Here is a 27,978-nt window from a genome sequence, read left to right on the forward strand (position 1 = left end):
CCTCAGGCCCGGGGGCCGTATGCGGCCCCCGAGGACATTTTTTGTGGCCCTCGGGAGTTCCGGAACCCTGCCGCGGAGGCGGGGCGCAGGGCGGCCCTCCCCAAGGGTGTTCCTGGGGCCACGGCTTACAGCGCCCTTATAGCACCCTTTGGACCTCCTCTCACCGACTGTTGGTTGTTGGTCGGCGAGAGGGGAAGGGGACTCTTCCCCCAAGGCTGCCCCCTACAGCTGCGGCGTGCAGGAACGCTGCGGCACATTGTAAGCCCCTCTCGCTGCCTGTCGACTGTTGAGCAGTGGGAGGGGGGAGAGGCCAGCGGCTCCCGGCGGCAGAGCATGCATGCGGGAGCCGATTGGGCTGGGGGGGGGGCTTTTATGGACTCTGGGGGGGAGTGCACGGAGACTGGGGCCCGGTTGCTTGGTGCTCCGTGCACCGCCGGGTGTGTGTGTGTGTGTGGGGGGGGAGGTGGGGTGGCTGGGGCCCGGTCACGCAGGCCGGCATGCATGGGTGTGTGTGTGGGGGGGAGGGAGGCTTTTCTCTCTTCCTCTTTTTCTGTCACTCTTTCTCTCCTTCTCTTCCTCCCTCTTTTTCTGTCTCTTTCTTTGTCTTCCTCTGTCCTTTTTTTTCTTTTCTTCCATCCTTTTCTTTCTTTCTTCCCCTCTCTCCATTTCTTTCTCCCTTTCTCTCTCTTTCTCCCTCCCTCCCTTTTCCTCTTTCTCTGTTTTCCTTCCTCCCTTGCCAGTCGGCTGTGGGCTGCGCCCCCCTGGCGCCTCGTTTTCTGGGGCCCACCGCTGGCTGCCCTCCCACCTGGGAGTGGGGAGTGGGGGCGCCCTGCAGGCCTTCTCTGGGTGGCCTCCCCTGGGGTTGCCAACCTCCTGGTGGTGGCTGGAGACCTGGCAACCCTAGCCTCTCCTCCCCCCACAGGAGATCTACACCTGGTATGGCCCCTGAAAGATGTTATAATTGTGCGAATGGCCCTTGGCAGGAAAAAGGTTCCCCACCCTGAAGTTGCAATAGATCACTCCTGCACTTGATTGTAGGAGGAAAGCAGAAGGTGCAGCAACTAGGCAAGGTTTCTGGACAACAACACAGGTACATAGTGTTAGGCGTATAACTCCATCTGGCAGGAGATACTCCTAAGAGTCATTAGTGGTAGTTGGTGGTTACCCAGTTTGTAACTGGCACACTTGGGGAATGAAGGGAAGGGACAGCACCAAGCAGAGACTTGGAGTAGCCATGGTGCTCGTCCAACCTTCCAAGAGTCCAGAAGGAACAGGGAAGGGCTTGCAAGTCCATTCCTTCACAAGTGAAATTATCTGGTACACTTTTACAGATTAATCAGGGCAGTCACTAACTTTTTTGAACAGACTTTGGTATTAGGGGGAGGGGTGTATGCTAAAAAAAAATATCTATCTTTGTATAAAGGGATCTGGGGCCCCAAAGAAGACAATTCTCTGAATATCAGTCACATTAACAAACTATTTAAGACTGTTCTGTGTTACTGGTGCTGTGAACAAGCTGTGCGCATCTCTAGATCCTGCCAGCGTTAAGATGGTCTGTTAAAAATCCTGTTCAAAGAATGTGTTAATTGGGAAAATGGAATCTCAGCACTGCAGGCATCAGAAATCACCAGTTAAAACCAGAAGGGGTGAGAATGGTGCGCACTGCCTTAAGCTCCTGGGAGGATGGGTGGGATAAAGGCAGATATACCTTCATTCAGGTTATTCCAAACAGAAATTTAGAGCTCTGACAATGAACTGATAATCTGACTGTTTATTGAACATCCCATCCTGTTGATTATATTGATTTACACTGTGTAATTTGCCTTGAGTCCCAGTAAGAAAGGCAGATTATAAATACCGTAAATAAATAAATAAATTTAAAAATTGGTTCAATACCAAAAGGGGTGAGGTTGCAAAATATGTTCAGCGGCACTGAAGTGTTCCTTTTTCAGCGATTTGCTGAGGGACATTTTGAAAGATACAGAAAATGTTCACAAAAAGTACAATCACAAGACTGTGGACAAGAACCACATGACTAATGTAGGCCTGAAATCCTCATTCCCAGTAGGGATACAATATCATCCCATTCATCCCTGGTATTAAACAAGGACTAAAAGGTTGCAATAATTTAAAGGGAAAAAATGTCACTAGAGCAGTAGTAGTGAAGGTGACAATGGCAGCAAATATGCAGTTTAACATAAGTGAACACAACTCTTTGTGCACCTTACTAAAAACCAGATACTAAGGAATATTTGAGTTCACTGTAGCACTGCAGAAGATCACACTCAGGTAACATGGAACAGAAAATCAACAGTCAGTAAAAAAGAGCAGAGCTGATTTATTGTAGTGTGCTACGCTACTAAAGTGCAATATATTCTCTAGCTCCTCACCAGGGGAAATTCAATGTGTGAAAGATCTTCCAAACACATGAACCAGTTTAGTATCAAAATCTGAGCTATGAATTCTCAAAACATGGAACTCTAAATTGTATTAGTGGTTTAACAACCTATTATGGATGCATCCCATGCCCACTCTCTCTTCAAAACAGCAACATATTCATGTATATTCCAGTACTTTTCATCTTTAGAGAAACAAACAGCTTCTATTGATACCCTCCCATTTTTGGAGTGTCTAATTAGCTCCATGTTCCTTTTTATTATGAGGGACATCACACAAAGCATACAGACTAAGAAACTGGAGAATTCGGGCTATACAGTACAATTCAGAAAACAGCAACTCATTTATCCAGACCAGTTCAGTCCCCAAATCTAACCAACAGGGTAATCCCAAGCAGATCTGAATTGTAGTCTGAATCATGCCATTCTCCTTGCTCCTCCTAAATTGAATAGATGAAAAAGAGCACCATACATTTCTTTAAAGCATGCGCCTGGCTGATATTGAATATGCTGAACAATAATTGGTCATTCAAGAAACTATTCTAGAAGAACTAATAATCACCATTCTCCAACATGAGCAGCCTTAATTTGTTTAGACTTTTTCCCATAAAACTTTTCATAACCTAACCTGCCTTTTCCCATGTCAAGAAATTCTGTTGTTTTTTTAAGATGAAGTGGTTAGACCTACACACATTATCTTAGACAGACAGATAGGACACCTATATGATATTTTCATGATTATTTGTTAACCTTTTTCTAATAATTCAAAGCATTGTTTAATTTTCAATAGCATTTGCCCTTTTCAGTCATTATGTTTGACTACATGTGTCCTGCCAATATGCATTTTGTCTGACAGGGGGAATGCAATCTCAGTTCTGGTTTCTGTGATCTGAAGCTGGAAAATATGCACTTTGCTCTCCCATGCGTGACTACATGTGCAGCATGTTCTCCCCATCTATGTGGTCAAACGTGACACCTGAAAAGGCCTACTTTGTCAATAGTAATGTCAATTAGTTGTATTCTATGGCTACTCCACTAGTGAAAGCAAATCTCTCCCCACCTCTCCATCCTAAGCAGCTTCCTGTGACCTGTGAAGAGGCACCACCCAGGGAAGAGTACATTCACAGGAGAAAAAGCCACAGGGGTTGGGAGATTGCAATGGGAAAGGTAATCAGGTGAAAACACCCCTTTCTCCCTCTTCTGTCAGCAGAATGGTGGTTAGGACACACAGTCCATTGTCTTTCTCTTGACAATTAATGTGATACCCAAATTGAACTTATTCCCTTCTCCTCAAGTACTTCAAGATTTGTCAGTTATTTTTGAGTGCTTACATCTTTTGTGACTCTTATTTTTCTCTACTGAGATATATGTTACCATGTACACACACAAATAGATCGCAAATGGTGCCTGCTGCCTGGATACACCTTAAATTAAGGACAAAAATAAAGACAGATGGCTTGGCCCCCCATCTACTTGAATTCATTGTTCTTTTGTATTAAATTCTCAGACTCTTTTACACACACACCGCTCCATTTATTGCACTGAAAATGCCCTTACTTATCTGAACTCGTTGTCAAACCTAAATATGAGGCTGAGATAACAGCAGCTGTTTTCAGGTGTTTTCAGGCACTTATACAATCACCAACTCTGGAGGAATCTCCTGACTATACTTCTTGTGAATTTTTAATCCTGCTATTTTAAAAATACCATAAAATGCTCAGCACCCAGAAAACTTGCCATAATACATATTTGACAAAAGGAGCTTTCACTTTTGAAAACTTATACCCCAAAAATCTTGTTGGTTCTTTAAGGTGCTACTGGGCTTGAATCTAACTCATAATACACAATTTTCAATATATTGTGTATAAACAAGGTATATTAGTGCCTTCCATTAACTGATTTGTAGTGGAAATTAACAATCCTACACATAAGCAGAAGTGGTTTATGGCTACATTGGCTACATTGGCTAGCCTTAACACCAAAATTTGGATTTGAAGTACTTCCACAGCATCTATCAAATGAGATTGGTCATTCAAACTCATTCCTCAGATGAACCCTTTCTAAGAATTTTCTCTAGCTGTCTAGATACATGTAAGTTTCTTATCAGAAGAAAAGCCACATGAATTATTATAATAATTTGTAGTAATTAACAATTTTTGTTGTTGGAACAAGCAATAGAATTTGAAAGAGAATTTTCCCACATCTAAAAGACATGAAAAACCCAATCATGCTTCCAACTTATAATGTGTCTCAGCAGCTTTCAATCAACTTGTGATATTTTCAGTTGGTAAGTATTTTGGGTGTGTTTTATTTCTAGGTTTTAATGTGGAGTTTCGTATGTATGTTGATGCCATTTAAAATGCAGACCTGTAGAGTAAGAAAGATGGGGGCTGGATGGGTGAATGAAGTGTGTTATGACTGGATGGTAGCTGTGCTTCAGGGGACGCAGTTGACTGATTGGTTCAGAGCAGCTTTGTGGGAGAGAGAGTTGGGGTGTGTGTGTGAGGGAAGAGAGCTGAGTGGGGGTGAGAAATCTGTGTTCTGTGTCAACATTATTAGCCTAATAGCCCATTCCTGACCTCCAAGGACGAAAGTCCTTTGGAGGCCGGGAAGGGGCGTTCGGGCCCCCTGCACTGGCATTACTTACACTGTCCAGGATGGGTCAGACGCCGGCAGGGAGGCTTGGATGCCATCCTCCCGGCGCTGCCGCAGCAGCACCACCTAGTGATGCCAGCTGGGCCTCCCACTGGAATCCCACTGACACAAAGGCCCATGCCAGCATCCCGGGGGGCGTTCCTGGGGCATGCGGGGGGCAGAGCTGCCAGTAGGCCCTTTGTTCCCTTTCAGCCCAGCACGCCAGCAGGGAGAATGGTGTTGCTGCAACTTGCTTTTTTGCAGGCACAGCCTCGCTCTTCTCAATGGGGGCAAAATGCCCCATTTAAAATTTAAAAAGCCGCTGAAAGGCCTTTTTAAAACCTTTTGGCGGCTGACAAATGGGTTTGGAGGCGCCGTGGCAGTGCCTTGGCTACACTGTCCCCAGCCACTAAAAGGTGAGGAATGGGCTGTTAGTGGCAAGTTAGGAAATTAAAATACTGTCGAAGGCTTTCACGGTCAGAGTTCATTGGTTCTTGCAGTTATCCGGGCTGTGTAACCGTGGTCTTCGTATTTTCTTTCCTGACGTTTCGCCAGCAGCTGTGGCAGGCATCTTCAGAGGAGTAACACTGAAGGACAGTGTCTCTCAGTGTCAAGTGTGTAGGAAGAGTAATATATAGTCAGAAGGGGGTTGGGTTTGAGCTGAGTCATTGTCCTGCAAAGTATTAAAGGTAATGTGCAAATCATTGTCCTGTAAGAATCAAGATAATGTGCTAATGAGGGTGTGGTATGTTAATGTGGAACCATTGTATCCTGAAGTGATCTGTTAACATGTGGAATCCAAGGCTAATCCGCATGGCTATTGTGGACTGTAGTCTTTGTTAGTCTGGAGGTTTTCAGGACAGGAAGCCAAGCCTTATTCATTCTTAAACTCTCTTCTTTTCTGTTAAAGTTGTGCTGATGTTTATGAATTTCAATGGCTTCTCTGTGCAATCTGACAAAATAGTTGGTAGAATTGTCCAGTTTTTCAGTGTTTTGGAATAAGACCCTGTGTCCTGTTTGGGTCAGTCCATGTTCAGCCACTGCTGATTTCTCAGGTTGGCCAAGTCTGCAGTATCTTTCATGTTCTTTTATCCTTGTTTGTATGCTGCGTTTTGTGGTCCCGATGTAAACTTGTCCACAACTGCAAGGTATACGATAAACTCCTGCAGAGGTGAGGGGGTCTCTTTTGTCTTTTGCAATGCCTGGTCAGGTTTTTTTATTGCAATCACCAATATACTAGAGCCAAAGATGCTGATGAATTAATAAAATTCATTAATAAGATTAATTAATAACATAGATGTTCTCTAAAAAATCCAGGTTTAAATTTCACCATTCTGCTATGGAAGCTTGCTGGAGGACCTTGGGCCAGTCACTTTCTCTAACCTACCTCACAAGATTGTTGTGAGAGTAAAATGAATGAGAGAAGAGAATGTTATAAGCTGCTTTGGGTCCACATTGGGGAGGAAAGTAGGATATAAATAGCTAAATAAATAAATTATAAAACTCTAGCCTTTTGAAATCCTGGGATTGTAGTATCTCGTCCCAAAGGCAGAAATAGTGCCTTTGCCCAAAGCCATTGGCAGTATCCTGGCATGGGACTTATGAAAAGACTGCAGTTTTACAGTTACAAGGGCTATAGCATTATACCCTTCTTGTGCTTAAACAGACCTGTTATACATGATCTTGGTGAAGATCCTTCCACTACCTTGCATTCATTCCTGAACAGTAGCTCCAGTTTCTGTATAACAGATCCTGCCATCCCTCAAGCCAGAAAACCTTTGTGATATAGGGATCAAGTTGCAGAACATCTCTTTCTCGACTCATGGTTCTTTTTTCTCAGCAGGACCTTATCCTGTCATCAAACTATAGGTCCTACTCATGTTCTCCTATGGCAGTGGTTCTCAACCTTTTTTCCCGAGTCGCGACCCCCCTTTATAATTGCCAAGTAACCTGCGACCCTCGTCACATTTGCATACATTTGCATAAATTTGCATAAATGACATTTTCAATAGGATAAAGAAAACACATTTGTTTTTTTTTGGCAGTCCAGGGTATCCATATATATAATTACTTTAAATGTTAAAGTTTAAAACAAACAAGCAAACGGTACTACCACCTGTTGCATAGCGGCTGTGACTGTGTGGCGAGGCAACCTTTCCTGGCACGGAGGAAATAGTGCCTCTGACCATGCACTGCGTTCCTTGTCCTCCCCTCTCTCCCCAAAAATTCTTCCAAGCAGGCCGGGGCTCTCGCGAGGAAACCCCCTCTCTTGTGACTGGGACTCTGCTTGTGCACAGAACTGCAGTTATCCCTCAAAGTGGAGCTCTGTTTAATCACCTCACGAGAGCGAAGGGCCAGAAAAGAGCTGAGGTCCGCTTATCCCGTTCAGACTTTTCGTGCCTTTTTCTCCCCTCCGCCAGTCACCGCTCCTTCTGCACCTCACCGAACCTGCGTGCTCGAGGGGGAAATCCTGAACTGCGCATGCACCTCGACTCTCTCCCCCTTGGCCTTGCCAGAGCGGAACTGATGACTCAGCGCAGAGCGGAACTGATGACTCAGGACAGAGCGGAACTGATGACTCAGGGCAGAAAAGCGAAGCAACACTACAGACATGCACACTTGGATTCCAGGCTGAAGCTCCCACCCCACCCAAGCGTGGCTAAAAGTAAAAACAACGTGGCTGTAGCGGCCTCAAGGGGGACCGCCCTCTTCTCCTCCGAGACCTGAACTGGCCGAGCCAGGGAAGCTTCCTCGGCCTCCCACACATCCTGCCGCGTCATCCTCCCGGCGCAGGTGCGACCGCGCCCAGGGCTGGCCCGCCCGCCTCTCAGCTGGGCGGCAGGGCTATAGCTGGTGTGCGACGGCGCACCGCCGCGTCTCTGCAGCCTGGCTCCTTCCGGCTGTCGGTCGGCCAGTTCCTCGCCTCTCTGCTTGGGGTCTTCCCTGCCCTCGCGGACAGATCAGGGTTACAGGGCGTCTGGGTTAGTCCTGGACAGCCTGGGATAGGAGCTATCCCAGGACAGTGGCGGCGACCCCCCAGAAAACACTTTGCGACCCCCTTGGGGGTCCCGACCCCTAGGTTGAGAACCACTGTACTATGGTCATTTTACAACATACACAAGAACACAGATAGAACACTACTCGTACAAAAGATGAATGGCTGCATAGCAAGCCTCCGGGAACAGATTCGCTCCATTTATCCATTGTTTCAACCAAGGGAAGCAGAAGAATCTATGGAACTGTGGAGTAAGCAAAATGAATAAATCTGTATTTTATAATTAATCCTGTACAACATAACTCTAGCTAAAGGTAGGAAAATGATACTTACAGTTTTCTTCAAGATTTTGACAGCATAGGGTTTCTGTGTTCCCTTCTGCCTGCATCTGTACACAATAGATGTAGCTCCCCTGAATGGATGAGAAAATACAATTTCATACACAAATATGTTTAATACATTTATATAATATTATATATGGCAAATTAACTCCTAGGAGTGCCTCAAAATTTGAAGTCTGCTTCAAATTCAGTGCACTGAAATAAAAAATAAAACTCACATCCTTCAGATTTGTTGTGGTGCTATACAAATTCAAATACTTGTTTTAGATTTATTTCAGATACACTACTTACAATTTCACATCTACACCAGTAAGCATGTCCACAATCCCTTTAGCCACATGTACTCTGTTCAGGCATCATCAATAACAAAAGGTTTTCACTGGTGATGATATTTACCAGATGTTCTCCAAACACTGGGGATGGGGAGGAGTAGCGTCATGGTGGCTAACTCTGTCCCCAACCTGTGCATTTTTACTCAAACAAGAGTAAAGAGCCTATGCATGTACATGTATATATGAGTACAGCTCTCTTCATGCATTCAAGAACACTGAATCTACCCTAGTTCTCAATCACATAGAGAGAGCTGTTTGCACACATGTTCTATACACTCATTCCAGTGGGTTGGATCCCATATAAACTTCCACAGGCACAAAGAAGAGAGTTATTTCTGCTGATTTCTTTCTCCCACAGCAACCCCCAAAATGCTGCTCTTGGGGGGTGGGGGACCCCCAGGAATAGCTTGGGAGGGAATCAGGGGTCTCTCGCAGGAGGAGGAATTGGTTAAATTCACCCTTCCTTGTGTCTGTGGAAATCTTTGTGGGATCTAAGTCAAGGATAGAGGCAGACTGCTACTGGGATCCCATTGCTCTCCCCCCCACAGACACATTCATTCTTTGCCAAAATAACACATGAAAAGGCTTGTAATGGTATAACTGTGCAGAATGCACGGAGTTCTGTGAACAGAGCACCCCCTCCCCGAAAAATCATGTGAATGGGGATCTAGATTTGGAGCAGGGGAAGAGAGTTTAAAGAATCGCTTTCCATTTTTCTAACTTGAAATGGCCCCAGAAAGCCACTGTGTGTCCCACAGGGAAAACATACAGGCACTGTCATGTAGTTGAGCCCTAAGAGTGCAATCTTAAGCACAGTTATACACCAAAATTATAACTATGTTTAGGATTGCACCAGTCTCCCTCGGAAGAGAACCTGATTCATCGGTGGCTCTGCTCTGCATGATAGTTATAATTCCACTGTTGAAATGATTTTAAAGCACCAGTAAAAAAATTGTTCAGCTGTCAGTGTTGGTACGGTCTTTGCTTCTTTTATTCTTCAAAGTTTTAGCCATACTCCAAATAAAAATGCAAAGATAGAATTGGGTGACATTTTTATATGAAATATAAACACAGTAGTGTTTTAAATGTTATTTGGTAGAACTCTGAATAGGCACCGATATTTCTCTTATGAATAATCTGTCTATTTGTAACATAACTTTAGCAAAAATGCTACTTCTGCCATTGGCATATACACACACGCCCTCATCCTTCTCACATTCATATATTTTGAAAAATGTGAGAAATGGGAAAATGGTTAAAACCATAATGTATGCTTGTTGAATAAATATGCAGCTGAGATCAAGATGACCTAGCACAGCAGCATCCTTAGCACATTTTAAAGAAGCTATAGCATAAGGAAGATGAAGTAATGACAAAATAAAGAAGACAAATGGAGAAAGAAAAAAGGAACTTTGAGTAAAATTCCTTGAAGTAAACTTGAGTAAAATTCCTTGAAGTAAACTGGAAGAAATCAAGGGTATCTGGTCCATTCAGCAGTAGGTCCAAACAGTCTTTAGGTACAACCAATCGCATTTGCAAACTACTTATATAATGATCTTTAAGATGATATTATGTTCAAATAGCTAGATTTCTCAGTTCCTTTACAGCTGTGGAACCTCCATCTTGCATGTTCTTATAAGTATGTCACCATACAGCAGAAACCATGCTGCATGAGTATGGCTCCTTAAGATGGGAGACTTTAACCTTTGCTAAAAAAGGAGTGGTAGGATAAAAGTCACAATTTTTTCATGTACCAGTATATAGATAGTCTTTATCCAAATTTTTTCATCTAGGTTAACATAGTCACTCGCATATACAATATAAAAATGAATACGGAGGAAAGAAGTTAAATGCTAGATGAATATAGTATACAATGAAGTGCATCAGCATTTTAGCCAGTTATTTTGAGTGCCTTCGCAAGAAGAGTACTCTGCACAAAATTCACATGAGTGTATTTGTTGCTATCCAGCTACAGCTGATTCAGCTCCTTGTTAATGTTAAGTAATGAGTGTTTCAAATGTATTTAAATTAACACGTGCAACTATAACTATTTTTTTATTTTGAAGATTTTGTCATTCTGCCTGCATATAATAAAATTTTCACAAAGCTATTCAAGTGGTTTAAGGTCCATTACCTTAAATGACCAAAGTGACAGTTTCAGATGTCTTTTTGGAAATCAAATACCCAAAAGGTTTAAGGGCGCGTGCTTGTTCAATTTGAGGGCCATGGAGTGTCTATTTAAGGCACGAAATACATTCATGTCAGCTTGGTAAAGCTATTTAGCCATTTCCTATAACAAATGCCTTGTTGCAGTTGAACCCCAAGAGGCACCTGCATGAACAGAAGACACTTTCAGTTTGCAAAAGGCAAGGTCCATGGTTTCTATGGATATTCCACTTGACCTGCAACCCCTGCTGTGACCAAGGGGGGCATGGAGATGCAGAAAAAAGAGGGAGGGGTGAATGAGCCATTCTGCAAGTGGAGCTTCTGTTCACAGTTCTTTGAATCCAACACAGCTCTCAAAAAAGAGTATAATTTGCACAGGTGACAAGAGGACCAATCTTCAGCATACAACTAAACAGACCCTTTGTGTGATGCACCTGACACAGAGAAGTAAACTACTACTTCTACTTCCTCAACCAGGTTACTTAGATAATAAAAGAATTAAAGAGAGCTAATAATTTCTCTCTCTCAATTCCCCAATAGTAGATATTACCTCAGAGCTTGTCCTCTATTTCTATCCTGCCTCATAGATCTATTCCAATAGAGGGTTCTGATTAAAAGAAATAACCTTCAATTTTCCATGGTATGACCAATAATTCATCTCAATTGTGCCCAGAGAATGATGCAGTGAGATCTGACAGCCACATAAAGCTGTCTTTTATGTATTTACTTCTCAAGTAGTTTAATGCATAGCTTTAACATATTATGCTCTGCTCTAAAGCCTCCTTGCTCCACAAAAATTAACAGTGCATTCCTTCAGTTTAAACCCACAGATTTTCGTATGTTTTGGCTGGAATGACTGTATAGGATTGCACTGTACATCATTGAAATCTGCCTGAATGGAAGTCTGCCAACCAGGACAGATTAAAGCATACATAAAGTCTGATGGCACATCTAGCACATTATCAGATGGTAATTAATGGGATCATCATTCTCCCCTCCCACCTTTTAAAGATATGTTCAATAATATTGTTTTTCCATCTTCTGGGGATTTACATACGTAAAGCATTTTGCCAGTATGGGTGCACAGCAGTGAAGAACATTTTTTTAAAAAAATCACAAATACCTTCAAAAATAGTTTTGAAGGCTTTCACGGTCAGAGTTCATTGGTTCTTGTAGGTTATCCGGGCTGTGTGACTGTGGTCTTGGTATTTTCTTTCCTGACATTTCGCCAGCAGCTGTGGCAGGCATCTTCAGAGGAGTAACACTGAAGGACAGTGTCTCTCAGTGTCAAGTGTGTAGGAAGAGTAATATATAGTCAGAAAGGGTTTGGGTTTGAGCTGAGTCATTGTCCTGCAAAAAGTATCAAAAGATTAGCACATTACCTTTGATACTTTTTGCAGGACAATGACTCAGCTCAAACCCAACCCCTTTCTGACTATATATTACTCTTCCTACACTCTTGACACTGAGAGACACTGTCCTTCAGTGTTACTCCTCTGAAGATGCCTGCCACAGCTGCTGGCGAAACGTCAGGAAAGAAAATACCAAGACCACGATCACACAGCCCAGATAACCTACAAGAACCAACCTTCAAAAATATTTCAGGAGGAATGATATATTACCTGGGAGCTTCATTTTCATAAAAACCTGAATTAATCTTTTTACCTTTGATAGAAGTTGATGGCCATAAATGGCCATAAATCCATTGCATTCAGTTCAGGGAATCTAGTGACAGTGTAATTGACCCAACAATTCCTGCTCTAAAATAAAATACAAGTTCAAAGAGTCCTTCCCACCCATCTGTCATAATCTGGACAACAATTTCTTTTTCCCTTTGCATACCAAATTCCAAACTGAGCAACATTTCTATTGAAATTCTATTGTTGCCAACTCTAATTCACTCCACAGCTGTTTTAACTGTTGGGTTTTTCTCTTTGTCATAAGTTGTTTAAAATTTCTTTACTGCTTCATTATCTTCTTTATTTGTATAAGGCCTCCTTCCAATCTGAAATTCCTTTCTAATAATGCATGCCCCTCTTGATCATTGCACACTCTTCTCCATACCATCTCAATTTAATCTGTAGGTTTTTAAGAGATAATTTTGAGGTTCTGATCAGAGATGGTTCAGTTCAGAAGCTGCCCACATGTTGTAACGACCATTGTTGAATGTTTAAACCCAAATCACACAGAAAACAAAATATATAAACAAGCCAATTCTATAATCAAAGTCAAAATACAATTCTTCCATATATTCAACATACCGTACATTCACTGGAGAATACATTCATATCCTATAATATCACGAAAAAAAACATGTTTACATAGGTGAGTATATATAGAGGTAAGTCCATATAAGTTCAGTCCAACTTTCTAATAATAATAAAATTCCTTGATCAAGAAATGTCAGGTTGAATGTTTGGCAACTTGAACAATTGTGTGAGTTTTCAATTGCACATGCATATTCATATTGTTTTCCTGTGACTTTCCCATCCCCATCTTCTCTTCACCGCTTTCTTTTACATGAAACATTTACATGAAACATTTATTAGCAAATTAGCCCTTATTCTGCATTAGTTTCATTTGCCCTTGGTAACATTGTCATGTAGCCAAAGAAGCTTTCACACAGTAACAATTCTCCATGTAGCTTTTATTTCTCCTCCAAGTGTAGAAGCATTCCCAGTAGCAACAAAGAATGCACATATTCCTTTTCCCTGCACTTTCCTCGCCTCAGCCCCTCACAGGGCTTTCCCACATGCTCAACTTGCTTCTGATTTTTTTGGAAGTCAATCCACAAGTATTGGAATTGGTTTGGGCACCATTGTTCCCCATGCCTGCCCCACCCATGCATTTTCACAGTTGTGGAGCCAGTTTATTTTTGTTCTCACATGCCTTCAATAACTAGGATTTTCAAGGAAGGGTGCTGCCATTATTGGTGGTGTCATTGGTGAAAATAACGATATATCACTGGATAATTGTAACAATAATCTTAGGAGGTTCTCTGAATTTCTGGCTTTCAGTTTTTTTAAAAAGTATGTCACTAGTCTCTTCTGTTACTGAGATGTAAGTTAAAGGGCATATCTCTGCAAGGGTAGCAGCTAGAGACTTACTTTATTTTAAAATAAAAGCTGGGAATTCAGAGAACCTCCTAAGCCTATTGTTACAATGCTCCAGCAATATATTGATATTTTGTGCGTGTGTGTAAAGTGCCTTTAAGTCGCAGCCGACTCATGGCGACCCCTTTTGGGGTTTTCATGGCAAGAGACTAACAGAGGTGGTTTGCCAGTGCCTTCCTCTGCACAGCAAGAAAAAGAAACCACTCATCTTCAGGTTCGGGGGTGGGGGAGGACAGGGAGTGGCTTGACCACCACAGTCAAGTCATTGAACAGTGGGCTGGAGGTGGATGGGAGTGACTGGGACAAAGAAACCAACAGAAACATTATGCAGGAGGAAAAAGCTGGCTCAAAATTGGCTTCCAGAAAGACACTGTGGTAAAAGTGGCCTCAAAAGAAATGGAAAAAAATGCAGGGGGCGTGGAGACAAATAGCCAAAGTGAAAACTAAAGGCACAAACATATGTGCAGAAATCAGGGTATAAACCAAAGCAGCATCGGGCCAGATCCGACAACAACAACAACAAAACATGGGGGAAAACCCACAGTTAGCATTCCCCTGCCACAAAGATTTTTCAGCCTTTTTAAAAATTGGCACTGCATAACAATTTACTGGATACTAGACATTGAAAGCCAGTTTGTATACTCCAATGCAGCAAGAACATGTTCACCACTCCTTTTTGGCATTTATCCGGCTCGAGATAAGCTTCCAGACTACCTCTCAAATTTGACCTCTCCAATGTTAAGACGCCAGTCTATGCCGGCTCACTTAAATTTACTCCCAACAGCAATGACTAGAGGCAGATACATCAAAATCCCTTACAAAGAGAAGCTCTGTGTTTGCACAAAGAGGCAACCTGAATCAGTAGCCCACATTTTACTACACTGCGATCTTTATGTGCTCCCGTGGGAAAAATTCCTGTCACCATTACTTAAGGATAGCCCAGCCCAAACAAATGTGGCTCTAGTGCGCTACCTATTAAAAGACAGTAACGCACACACAACATTGATGGTTGCAAGATTCTTGGAAACCTCTCTAGGAGCGCTGCACCAAGCTCCTCCACAGAGTCAAACTCTATCAAACTGATTCCATAGCACTTTAAGAGTTAGAGGTTTAAACCAGTTTATTGATATCCTATCGTTCAAAGGTTGGATTTTAATCACTGAATATATAGCACTTTAAGACTCAGAGGTTTTAACTAGGTTATTGGTATCTTACTGTTCAAAGATTGTATTTTAATAACTGAATATAGTGTTTTAAAGATTTATACCAATAAAAGTTTGATTTGATTTGACTGCCATTATCTACTAGCTCCTCTGAACTTCTAGTTTTTACTTTTAAAAAGTCTCTAGCCCTTTTTGTGGCAGAGTATTAGGAGAAAGGTGTGCCCCTTATACTTCCACAAGGAAAAAAAGTCAGGAAAGTAACCTCCAGAATGAATGTAATGGAAAGTAAGAAGTGCAGCAGTATAATATCAATAGGAAGGTTCTGAAAATCACTTTCAAGAGAATACAGCTGAAAGGAGGGTCAGTAAGATACCACCCCCAGGCAAGAAGCATTTAACCGCTAGTTTAGCCATTATAATTTGTTGTTTTCTGTTTGCCTTAGTTTCATATTTTTTGCAGTAGTATTGTTATATATCAGGGATGCCAGCCTCCATGGGAGACCTGGGGATCTCTCAGAATTACAGCTTATTTCCAGACTACAGAGATCAGTTCCCCTGAAGAAAATGGATGCTTTGGAGAGTGGCATCTGTGACATTGTACCCCACTGACGTCCCTGTCCTCCCTAGGCTCCTTCCCCAAATCTCCAAGAGTTTTGCAACCTAGATCTGGCAACCCTTCCCCATCATTCCCTGCTGGTGGCCATAGGGTGGACCTGGCAACCCTATTACATATCGTTCCTGTATCTCACTACGATTATGGAATATGGGGCTCCTTTGGTGCTTACTAATAAAGGAGCTGTTATTGATCCCAGGCAGCTGCCCTACATAGTTAAACCCCTATAACTACAAACAATTCATTAAAAACATATCTTACATTAATTTGGAGTCTATCAAATATATTGAAGTTCAAAAACAGCTGACAGAAACACAATGTAATCTCTACTAACTCCTCTATAAACATCTTCTACATAGCATTCTAAAGGCCTTTCAGGTCAGAACCTATGAAGTCAACTACAAATTAGCCAAATACATTCATGATGGAATGGAAGTACCCTGGTCAGTAGAGGAGAGCTAACCAGAAAATACCCTTTCATCTGCCCGACAGTTTAGGTTCATGTTAAACACTAGCAGAAAATTCTTTCTATAAATCGTTAAAGCTATCCAATGACTAATCCATTCAGCTATAGAATGAACTAGGTTGTAATTGTGATTCCTATGATTGCAATTTCCATTTGTAAAAGATTAGCCCGTTATCAGAGGTATAACAGGATAATAGCTATAATCTAAATACATGAATAGCAGAATTCTAGAGTACAATGAATTCACCAAGGTATTCTAATACTCATTTGAAATTAAATTAATCCTCTCTTAATGTTTCTCAGAAGCATTAAGACCTTAGGCACTGCACACTTTCATTCGGTCTTTGAAGAATAGCTTTTGTAACACACCAGAATTTAAAAACATCATACAACCATTTGTAAGCCTATCCAGCACATATGTTAGAAATGATTTACAGGGATACAATTCTATTACATTTAACATTTATGGGTCTAAACCAGGGGTGTCAAACATGCAGCCCGTGGGCCAGATCCAGCCCCCGGAAGGCTTTTATCCGGCCCCCGGAGGCGAAGCACCTAGTCTTCCTTTCACCCCCTCCCCTGGCATTTTCTGGGCTTCCCAGAGCCTATGTGTGGCTGGGAAAGGAGTGGAGAAGGCTTCTGCCGGGTTGGGCCGGGCTGCAGGGAGGGAGGCTTTGCTGCGGCCGCACTGGGCCACGGGGCAGCTGGCACAGTTGGGGGGTAGGGAGGGAAGTTTTGCCGTGGCCATGCTGGGCCATGGGGCAGCTGGCGGGGGTGGGGGGGAGATTTCTTTCTTTCTCTTTCTCTCTTTCTCTCTTCCCAGAGCTGTGAATGGGCAAAACAGAACTTTCTAAAAACCCAAAAAAACACCCCAGGATTGCAGAAAAACGTGAGCTCTAAAAAAAAAAAAAGTAGCAGGTAAAAAAACCCCAAAATGATAAAGGTAGCACCTGTACTTTTAAGAAACAGAGTCTCTTGGTGACTACTGCTAAGCAACCATAGAATTCCAGGCTTGGTTTCTCTGAGTAAAAGTTGGGGTGGAAGGGTCCTTGCAGGTTCCCCCTTGTATATTTGTCCCGCGCCCAGGCTAGCCCCAGGCGCGGGACTGCCCGGCGGCGCACTTACCGGGCAGGAGGAGGCGAAGCCGGATGGGGAGAAGGGGGCAGGGCCGACAGTGCCACAGCCCGCGGGAGCCCCGGGAGAACTGCTGGCCTGGCCAGGAGGGCTGGGGCCGAGCGACTCGGCAACGCCACCCGGTATTGGCAGGGTTTGTGGCAACTCTGCCGGCCCAGGCGCTGGGGCGAAGTCCCCCAGCAGAGGAGGAGCCTGGCGGGGAAGGGCCGGAGGGGCGAAGGGATGGGAGCGGGAGCGGCAGAGCACGAGCCGCCGATCAGCTGGGGCGGGGCCGCAGCCCTCCTGAGGGGAAGGGCGGATGGACGGAGCTGCCAGGGGCTGATTGGTGGAGCCCCTGTCAGACAGGAGGGGAGGTGGGAAAGGGGTGGAACCCCGGAGGGCCTGGCTGGCTATATTATGGGGAGGGGGTGGAAGGCCAGGGAGGAAGCGGTGCCGGGCGTCCCTGGAGCTGGTGTGGCTCAGAGGAGCAGGAACGGACTGTGGGCTGAAGAGGAGGAAAGGAAATCCTCTCAGGAGGCCCATTCTGAGGCCAAAGGAAGCCCTCTCCAAGTCAAGCCGGCCAGGCCGCGGGGCTAAGAGGCGGGGCCCGAGGGGACGGATCCTCACAATACTGTAATAGCAAAGTTTGGCCCCAACTGTGGATATCTAAATCCACGGATTAGGGCCACAAAAGAAAAAAACAGATAGTTCTGCAAACTTGGAGGACTCCTCAGGTTTGTAGAAAAATCTGAAAATTTAAAAAAATACTTTGGGGGGTTTAAATCCCCCCCCCAAATAAAGTACCATTGTATGCACTTATCTCCTCCTCCTCCTCTTCTGTCAGGACACAGTGATGATGATAACATGGTGATGGGGAGAAGGATTGGTGTGCCGGTAGTGCTGGGAGCCATGCAGGTCTCACCAACATTGTTGTCATCATGGTGTGTGTGGTGGGTAGCAAGCCTTGTCGGCACTTGGTGAATCCAGAAACCACATGGGGCTTGCTGGCATTGTCAGCAACAGTGTGGAGGGAGAAAAGCTGTGAGGGTCTCTGTCTTTGTGTCTCTGCTTTCCATCACCTGCGGTGTTATCAGTGAACTCGTAAAAGCAGTTCACACCTTCTGGTCTCAGGCGCCAGGCCTGATGGCCCATGTATCTTCCCCCCCGCTGTTCTTCCTGCCAGTACTCCCTCAGGCCGGTGCGGCCTTGGAAGTGTGATAGCCGCACCAGACTTCCTGGGATCCGTCTGATGTTTTGTATTATGCCAAGCTTGTAACTTCCCATAACAATAAGTGTGAACCCCAGTGCCCCAGTGCCCTGGAGTCAATATATTCTGTAAACCCGTATAGCCCCTCACTTGCAACTTTCTACCTGTGCCTGTCTCATCTCCTGAAGGCTTCAATAAATCTATTGTTTCTGTATCAACGTCTGAGCAACTGATTTGGAGAAGCAAACTCAGAGAGGGGGATCTCTCACATTAAGTTGCAAGTCCTTGCCTCTCGGACTGCAGCTGTACCGCTTTGGACAGAATGTCAGCCGACGAGGACACCACCCCTAACCCCGATGCCCCCAAGGAACCGGACGAGCCGGAGAAGCCGGACCCGAAGGAGGAGGGAGCCAAGCCAAAGAAACCGAAGGGTCGCGCCCCCGACCAAGATCGGGACGGACGTCCACGGGGGCTTACTTATTGGCTGGACTCTCCCAAGGGCTGGTCGCTCTCGCGAACTGCGGCGAAGGATCGCCGGTTGGCCTTCCCCAGCACGGGACTCGAAGGGGACCCGGCCCGCAAAGAGGCCCTCATGGAGGAAGAACGAAAGCAGTGGCAGGAAGACCGCCGGGCTATGCAGGAGCAGATGGAGATCATGCAACGCGTAATGGGTGAGATGGCCACGACCCTAGATGCGCTGAAGTTGCAACCTCCAGCCGGTGCTCCCCCAGACGGGGCGCCGGTAGTTCCGCCCGCAACCCCTGCCCCCCCGGCCCGTCGGGACCTGAAAGTCACGTATGACGGGTCGGGAGACCAGTTGACCTTTTTTATGGTCCAAGTAGACATTTTTATGCGGGAACAAGGCCGAACCTTCGTTTCTGAGGAGTCCCGGGTGCAGTACGTGGCTTCCTTACTGCAAGGGGAGGCGGCTGCCTGGATGGTGTTGCAGTATGAACTCCGCTCGCCGGTGCTGCGAACCCTGGACGAGTTCATGGTAGCACTCCGAAACCGTTTTGAGGACCCGACTCTGGGTGAGCGGGCTAAAGCCTCCCTGATGCAACTGCGCCAAGGGACTAAGTCGGTGGCGCAGTATGCAAGTGAGTTCCAGTCACTGGCTAGCCGAATTCTGGACTGGAGTGAGGCTACCTTGGTACAATGTTTCAGGGAGGGTCTCAACCCAGACCTCCAACATTGGGCCTTCATGCAAGGGAACCCCCCGGATGTGGAAGGTTGGGTTCGCCATGCTGCTGACATCGAGAATCGCAAACAACTCCTGAACTTGTCCAAGCAACGGATTGGGCGAGACCCCAGGCCCCGAGGTGACCGTGGCCGGGAACTCCGGCAAGGGGGTGGCGGGGGTCTCTCGGCCGCGGAACGCCGCAAGCGGTTCGAGGCCGGCGTCTGCCTGATCTGCGGGGGAAAGGGTCACTTTGCATCGCAATGCCCCTCTCGCTCAGGCCGTCCGACCCCCCCCCGCCAAACCCAGGCCGAGCCGACGAAACCGGCCGCCGACAGCCAGCCTCGCCGCAGAAGTGGACCACTGAGCCGGCGCTCCGACGCACCCTCCGCTCTCCACGCGCGCCCCCAGGATGGGGCATCCGACTCTACGGTCCCATCGGGGTCCCGGATTACAAATACCGCCTTTGATTCGGACGGCTCCCCGGAAGCCACCACCCCGTCCCCCTCTTCCAGCGAGGAGGAAGAGTGGGAACAGCCGGCAAAAAACGCCGTCGGTCTGCTGTAGAGGGGGCTCCGCAGCAGACCGTCCCTATCGTTGTGCAAGGAGCTCCACCGATGGTAAGCGCCCAAGAGGACAATGTATTTGTGCGTGTTCATCTGTCCCTACCCAAAGGGGGTCCCCCGTTAGAGGTCCCCGCGTTGGTCGACTCGGGGTGTGCCCGCACCATGATAAATGAGGAAACTGCCAAGAAGTTGGGTGTCCGGCGCAAGCGGCTTCCGGGACCCCTCCGTTTTTCCCAAATGGACGGGAGTGACTTTAAACGGGGCCCTGTGACCCACAGAACTGCAGCCGTGATTATGTCCGTGGGGGAACATTGGGAACGGTTGTATTTCACCATCGCCCCTATTGTAACCCCTGTGGTGTTAGGGATGAACTGGTTAAGGGGACACAATCCCTCCATTGATTGGGTTAAACGGGTGCTTTCCTTCCCCGAAAACCCCTGCGGGTTGCATGACAAGGAACGGGTACTCAGAACTCCAGCCGCCGCACTGGTAGGGTCCCCCGCCCCAGTCTCTCCTCAATTACCCTCTGAGTACTCGCAGTTTACTGATGTTTTCGATGTTAGAGAGTGCGACGAACTGCCTCCCCACAGAGAAACGGACTGTGCCATCGAGATTGTAGGGGAAGGCAAACTGTCTAAGGGAAAGGTTTACCCCATGAGCCCTAGTGAAAAGACTGTATTGCGAGACTATCTGGATGTCAATCTGGCGAGGGGTTTCATACGCCCCTCCAAGGCTCCTTATTCAGCCCCAGCTTTCTTTGTAAAGAAAAAGACGGGAGATTTAAGACTGTGTATTGACTTTCGCAGACTGAACGCAGTCACCCAGTCTAATGCTTACCCCCTCCCTCTTATTCCTGACCTTCTAGCACAATTAAAGGAGGGCCGAATCTTCACCAAACTGGACTTGGTAGAAGCCTACCACCGCATTCGCATCAAAGAAGGAGACGAACCCAAAACGGCCTTTTCCAGTTGTTTTGGGATGTTTGAGTACCTGGTCATGCTGTTCGGACTTTCGGGGGCTCCGAGTGTCTTTATGCAATTAATTAATGAAGTTTTGCATGATTTACTGTTTCGGGGGGTGGTGGTATTTCTCGATGACATTCTTATTTACTCTGAGACCATGGAAGAACATGTGCGCCTAGTGCGAGAAGTGCTCCAGCGGCTGCGGGAGCACAAACTGTATGCTAAGGTGTCCAAGTGTGAATTCCACCAACCTTCTATTACATTTCTGGGGTACGTGATTTCCCACCAAGGGTTGGAAATGGACCCCGCCAAGGTCCAGGCGGTGCGGGACTGGGAAACCCCCACTACCCGCCGCCAACTTCAACAGTTTTTGGGGTTTGCCAACTTTTACCGGAATTTCATTCCCAACTTTGCCCAAGTTGCGCTTCCCCTCACTGCCCTGTTGCGTACCAAGGACAGGGGGGCTAGCGCCGCGCTCCCCTCAGCCCGTCTACAATGGTCCCCCCAGTGCCAGCAAGCTTTTGAACGTTTAAAGCTACTTTTTTCATCCGAACCCGTTTTGGCTCACCCGGATTGCACCAAGCCCTTTGTGGTGCAGGTGGATGCCTCGGATGTAGCCATGGGCGGGGCCCTATTGCAGAGGGATGAGGGGGGACGGTTGAGGCCATGCGCCTACTTCTCCAAGAAGTTTTCCCAGTCCGAAATCAACTGGGCCATTTGGGAGAAGGAGGCAGCAGCGGTCAAACATGCCCTTACCATATGGAGACACTTCTTAGAGGGGGCCGAGCTGCCGTTCGAAGTGTGCACAGATCACAAGAATCTTGAGGCTCTCAAGGGAGCTAGAAAACTCAATGCCAAACAAATTCGGTGGGCCCAATTTTTTGCAAAATTCCGGTTCACCCTCAAACATGTCCCTGGCAAAGAAAATGCCCTAGCTGATGCTTTGTCACGACTTCCCCAGTATCGCAATGATTTCGATCGCCCCGTCGACTCCCTGTTCACTCCCGAACAGCGAGGGGAAGTCCCTGGCTTGGCCGTCACCACCCGATCCCAAGCCCGCCAACCGGAGACCCCCCCTACGCTCAAAGGTATCCCGGAAGCATTCCAACAGCGACTCCGGGACGCCTCCTTACAGGAGGAGGAGCACCATCTCCTCCCCACTGGCTTGGAACGAACCAACACTTGGTGGGTGCAAGGGGGGAAACTATATGTCCCATCTTCCCTTCGCAAAGAAGTATTGGGACTTGTACATGGGGCCAGGCTAGCGGGTCATTTTGGTTTCATAAAAACGCTTCACCTGGTTCGAAGGCAATTCTGGTGGCCCGGTATGAGATCTGATGTAGAGTTGTATGTGCGCAGCTGCCCCACCTGCGCCACAGCCAAGAAACGGATGGGAAAACCCCCGGGGCTTCTCAAACCGCTTGAGAACCCCTCCCGTCCCTGGGAAGTCATCGCCATGGATTTTATCACCGACCTACCTCCAAGTCGGGGGAAAACGGTTCTCTGGGTTATCACAGACCTCTTTTCCAAACAGGTTCATTTCGTTCCATGTGCAGGTCTTCCTTCGGCCCAGGGCTTAGCTAAACTGTTCATCACGCACGTCCTCAGGCTACACTCGATCCCGAGGAAGGTCCTCTCCGACCGGGGGGTCCAGTTTGTTGCCAAATTCTGGCGGGCTTTCCTAAAGTTAATGGGAGTGGAGGAACAGGGCCTTTCTTCCGCCTATCACCCCCAAACGGATGGTCAAACGGAACGAGTAAATGCGGTAGTAGAATGTTATTTGCGTTGCTATGTAAATTTCCACCAGGACGACTGGGTCGACCTGCTGCCATTTGCCGAATATGCGTACAACAATGCGCCTCATTCCTCTACCGGCTTTAGTCCCTTCCAAGTTATATACGGGACGGATTTTGGCCCTTTCGGTTCTGCCCCCGTCTCGCCAGAGCTCCAGTCTACCCCTGATCTTCAGGAGTGGATTCAGGTGGTTAAATCCACCTGGCCATGGTTGCTCAAAACTCTGGAAAGGGCAAAAAGCAAGTACAAGGAACAAGCAGACAAACACCGGTCTCCGGGATGGGAACTCAAGGTGGGGGAGCAAGTCTATCTGTCCACCAAAAACCTCCGCTCTCTTCGCCCCTGCAAAAAACTGAGCGACCGTTATGTAGGACCTTTCCCCATTACCAGAGTAATCAACGAGGTTACCGTGGAACTGAGTCTCCCTAAGACTCTCAAGGGAGTTCATCCAGTCTTCCATATAAGCCTCCTCAAACCTTATGTAGCAGCTCCCCAGTTCCACCCCCCTCCCGCTCATGAGATTCCTACCGTAGTAGGAGGGGATACCCATTTGGAAATATCCAAGGTTTTAGATTCCAAATGGAAGAAAGGGAAACTGTTTTACTTTGTTCGCTGGAAAAACCTTGGCTCCGCTCATGACGAATGGGTGGCCGCACCCCACATGGCGGCTCCTCGCTTGGTCCGAGAATTCCACCTCGCTTATCCCGATAAGCCTCGTCCTCTCGGAGGGGGGCCTTAAGGGGGGCAGAATGTGAGGGTCTCTGTCTTTGTGTCTCTGCTTTCCATCACCTGCGGTGTTATCAGTGAACTCGTAAAAGCAGTTCACACCTTCTGGTCTCAGGCGCCAGGCCTGATGGCCCATGTATCTTCCCCCCCGCTGTTCTTCCTGCCAGTACTCCCTCAGGCCGGTGCGGCCTTGGAAGTGTGATAGCCGCACCAGACTTCCTGGGATCCGTCTGATGTTTTGTATTATGCCAAGCTTGTAACTTCCCATAACAATAAGTGTGAACCCCAGTGCCCCAGTGCCCTGGAGTCAATATATTCTGTAAACCCGTATAGCCCCTCACTTGCAACTTTCTACCTGTGCCTGTCTCATCTCCTGAAGGCTTCAATAAATCTATTGTTTCTGTATCAACGTCTGAGCAACTGATTTGGAGAAGCAAACTCAGAGAGGGGGATCTCTCACAAAAGCCTTGGAGGTCAGGAAGCCACATGGCTCTTGGCCTCTGATGCTGGTGTTGTGGGAGGGAGGAGAAGCTTGAAGACAGGGAACCACATGGCTCTCAGACACCAATGCCAATGTTGGGGGTGGAAATGGTGGTCAGAAGCCGTGTGGCTCTCAGACTCCCATGCCAGTGTGTGTGTGGAGGCAGACACCTCAGAGATCAGGAGCTGCATGGCTCTTGGCCTCTGATGTCACTGTTTTTTTTGGGGGGGTAGAAGCCTTGAAGGTCGGGAGCCATGCGACTCTTGCAGCCCATTCCTGAGCTGCCGGCGTGCAGGGACGGCGGGGAAGAGGAGCAGCTGCACCTCCTCCTAAACCGTTTCCCATATGCCGCCAGGACAAAAAAATCCTTTGTTTTCACTGGGGCTAAAAGTCCCGGGAAGGCCCCCCCACGCTGGTGCCGCAAGTCACCACCATGGTCTGTGCCACAGGGAGACTGCGCCGGTGGAGGGGCGAGATGTAGCTCTGTGGTGCTCGGGTGCCGACGGAAGTGCCCTCACCGCCAGCGTAAGTGCGTCTTGTCCCATGATAAGATGCACTTACGCTGGTGGCGAGGTCACGCCACCTCCTAAGGGGATTCGCCCCCCCTCAGGAATGTACGGTTGGCCTCCAATGCCAGTGTCAGAGACCTTGAGGTCAATTTTTGGGGAAACCTTAGTGGACCCCATAGGGGGGAGAGAAATAGGTTAGAGGGGATAAAGATCCCCCCTGCAAGTATTGCGGATCCCCACTTGTTACAATTCTAATCCCTTCACAAAAATGCATTTCTGAACATTCTGCAAAATGATAAAATGTGTGCGGGCCTTCCTGATCCACTCAAGCAGGCAGTTCCACAAGGTGGGAGCCACAATAAAACCAAAAGACTAGAGTTAGTTTTGTCTGATTTAACTAAAACTACAATATTTCTCATTTTAATCACCATATTATGTCACTTATCATTTTAGTCACAAAACATGTACTGATAATTATCCTCACTGTATTGTATCATGTCAAGCTGCCCTCAGGCATATCAACGGTATAGACAAAATTATACCCATCTATTTTAGTGCACCAAGATTTTGAATATTCTCAGTTACAAACCATTAGACATACATACATCTGTTGCCTGAAAAGCACATTATGAAACTACATCAGCTGTGATCAGAACAGGATTCTGCAATGTTACAACACAGTTTAGCCATGGGTAATTACTGTGCCCAAATGGTTTTCATAAAGTGTCAATTTGAAACTTTACTTTATTAAAGCCATCATTTACATAATACGCAACATAGCACTCAACTGTTCTAGTACTAATTCTGGTGGGGAAGACAAGGAAAGATACATTCTTTCTTCCGCAAACGGAGTTATCATAATCTTTGGGCTGCTTCACACATGACATTCTTTTTTTGCACTGACAACATTTATGAAAACTGCATGCTTACACATTTTGCTGCAATGTTCCACATTTGTAAATTACACTATATGTGACTTTCTAACCACACATACATATGGAGAAATAGTTGCATTATTTTTACACACAATGGTTAACTTCTTCTGCACAGAAATCCTCTGCATAGGAAAAGATGTTATGCAAAATAGTTTTAATTAAGCCTTTGTTGAAGATTACAGATTTTGTGTGGTTTTTCAGACTGAATAATTCAAAGAACAGAAGTTGTCAAAAAGAAATGTCTTAATCTGGATAATTACCAGCCATTAGAACCTCTTTTAATGTTGCATATGATTTCCATGACAGCACCAGCTTCCCTTAGATAAGTGATCCCATTAGCATGATGAAGAGTGACTCCAAAATGTTATTTTCTCTGGGATAGAAGAGAGATTTTGCTCCCCCATCTACATGTCAAAATAAAAGAAGTTATAACTGCACTATGAAAAAACTTAGCTTGTGACGCTGCCCATCCACTATCTTTTTGAAGGCATAAACCATAGGTATATGGAATAATCCACAAGATAGGGGGAAACAAAGTGACTTGGACATATGGAAAGCACTCCACAGAGAAAAAGGGGGAAGACAAAATCTAAAAAGTAATTCTAACCAAATAGCAGCTTGTCACCAGCTGATTCATATGGATTGTAAAACAACTGTTGGCTGGTATAGTATTGTTTGATTGCTCTCAGTGGAGAGGTCCAGGACGAAGTCTCAGAACCCTTGTGGGACAATCTAGAGTTCTCTTCTGAGTCCAAAGGGTCAGAACGAAAGACCTGTCTCAATGTGCGGGCAGCCTCTCTCGACGTTGAGGCTTTCGGCGTTGGTGTTTTCGTTCCCCGCTCTCTTGGTGACCTGGAACGCCTTCTCGGTGTCGAAGCATGTTGACGTGAGTGGGACGGATTCCCCTTATGGTACCGATCCTCCCGACGTTGTTCCAGGGAGTGTGAAGAACGGTGCCGATCAGAGCTCCACCGTGACGGGGGTTCTCAGTGAGTCACGGTGCTGAGGTGATTCTCGGCGTCGACTATTCCTTTGTCTGGGAGGTGGAGAGCGGCAGCAGGAACAGTTTCCTCTCCGGTCCCAGTACCGACGTGATCTATAGCATTCGCTACGGTGGGATTCCGCAGGACGGGACCACAAATCGGAGTCCGAATGGAAGTCGGGAATCACAATCACATCATGGTCCAAAGGGGAGCGGTATGGCTGCTCCTCACGAGGAGACCTCCTACGCTTAGGGGAGTTAGATGACCTCCGCTCTCTGGATTCCCTTCCCCAGTACGGTGCGCGACTACGCTGTCCATGAGAAGACGCTGGCGAAGGGAGAAGTGACTCGCCAGACCTGGCGGAGTGTGGGCGGCATTCACTAGAGCTGAAACGCTGAGATGAGGGGGATCGAAGAGGGTTACCCTTGAGAGAGGCCGGCGGTGAAAAAGATGTTTGCAACCTCGATCTCTCCTTCGTCCCTGCTTCCCTGTTTACAGAACTGCTCCTCGGTACTGAGTCTTCCTTGGATTCAGCAGGATGACCTGACGCCGACTTCTTCTTCGACGCCGACTTTCTGCTCAACGTCGAGTCTTTCCTCGACGTCGACGGCGATTGACGCTGGAGACTCGGTTCCTTCTGCTGACGGGGAGAACCATCGAAGGCTCCCGTAGCGGTAGGAAGATGCCGCCTCTTTGGAAGTAGAAGCGGCGTCCGCCTTCTTCTTCTTGGACGAAGATGATGAGGATTTCTTTGAGGAAATTTTGAGGACTGGAGCAAGGGATTGCTCATATAGGTGTGCCTTGAGCTTCAAGGCCCTGTCCTGGCGGGAGCGGTGGGTGAGCGAACTGCAATGTCTGCAGGACGCAGTAATATGACCCACCCCCAGGCAGTAAATACATTTGTCGTGCTCATCTAATTGGGACATCTTGAATCCGCACGAAGAACATTTTTTGAAAAGGGCCATCATACCTTCCATATGACGATGCTAGAAATGAAGAGCTCACCAGAAAAACGTCCTAACTCACATGGTGGCGAAGAAAGAACTGGAGGGACGGCCGCTCGCCCCTCCCCATCACATGACCGCTTGGGCGGGAAGAGCCTCCGACGGGGGAGGGGGAAGAGCGGACCGAATGTTCTAGAGCTTTCCAGCTGAAGTTCTCCGTGGTTGGCCTGCGCATGCGTAGTACCCCATGTGGGACTGCACAGAAGCCACACCGATGAACCAGGAGTTACTCCAGCATGAAGGAAAGGTCTTGATCTTGGTCACCTGCAACATATCCTTACACTTAAGGATCTTTTCTAGCCC

The 27,978-nt window shown here is 46.6% G+C and overlaps 1 long non-coding RNA gene across 2 annotated transcripts in view; it reads right to left on the bottom strand.

Annotated features, from left to right (window-relative positions):
* The window catches only part of LOC130493158 (uncharacterized), a 30,002-nt gene extending 21,564 nt beyond the window's left edge, over positions 1-8,438 (bottom strand). For both annotated transcript variants that reach the window (XR_008933949.1, XR_008933950.1), the window contains exon 1: positions 8,359-8,438. This is a non-coding gene — a long non-coding RNA (uncharacterized LOC130493158). The remainder of the gene's footprint in view (positions 1-8,358) is intronic.
* Positions 8,439-27,978: the final 19,540 nt, after the last annotated feature.

Source organism: Euleptes europaea, unplaced genomic scaffold (assembly GCF_029931775.1).
Source record: "Euleptes europaea isolate rEulEur1 unplaced genomic scaffold, rEulEur1.hap1 scaffold_77, whole genome shotgun sequence".
In the NCBI taxonomy this organism is placed as follows: domain Eukaryota; kingdom Metazoa; phylum Chordata; class Lepidosauria; order Squamata; family Sphaerodactylidae; genus Euleptes; species Euleptes europaea.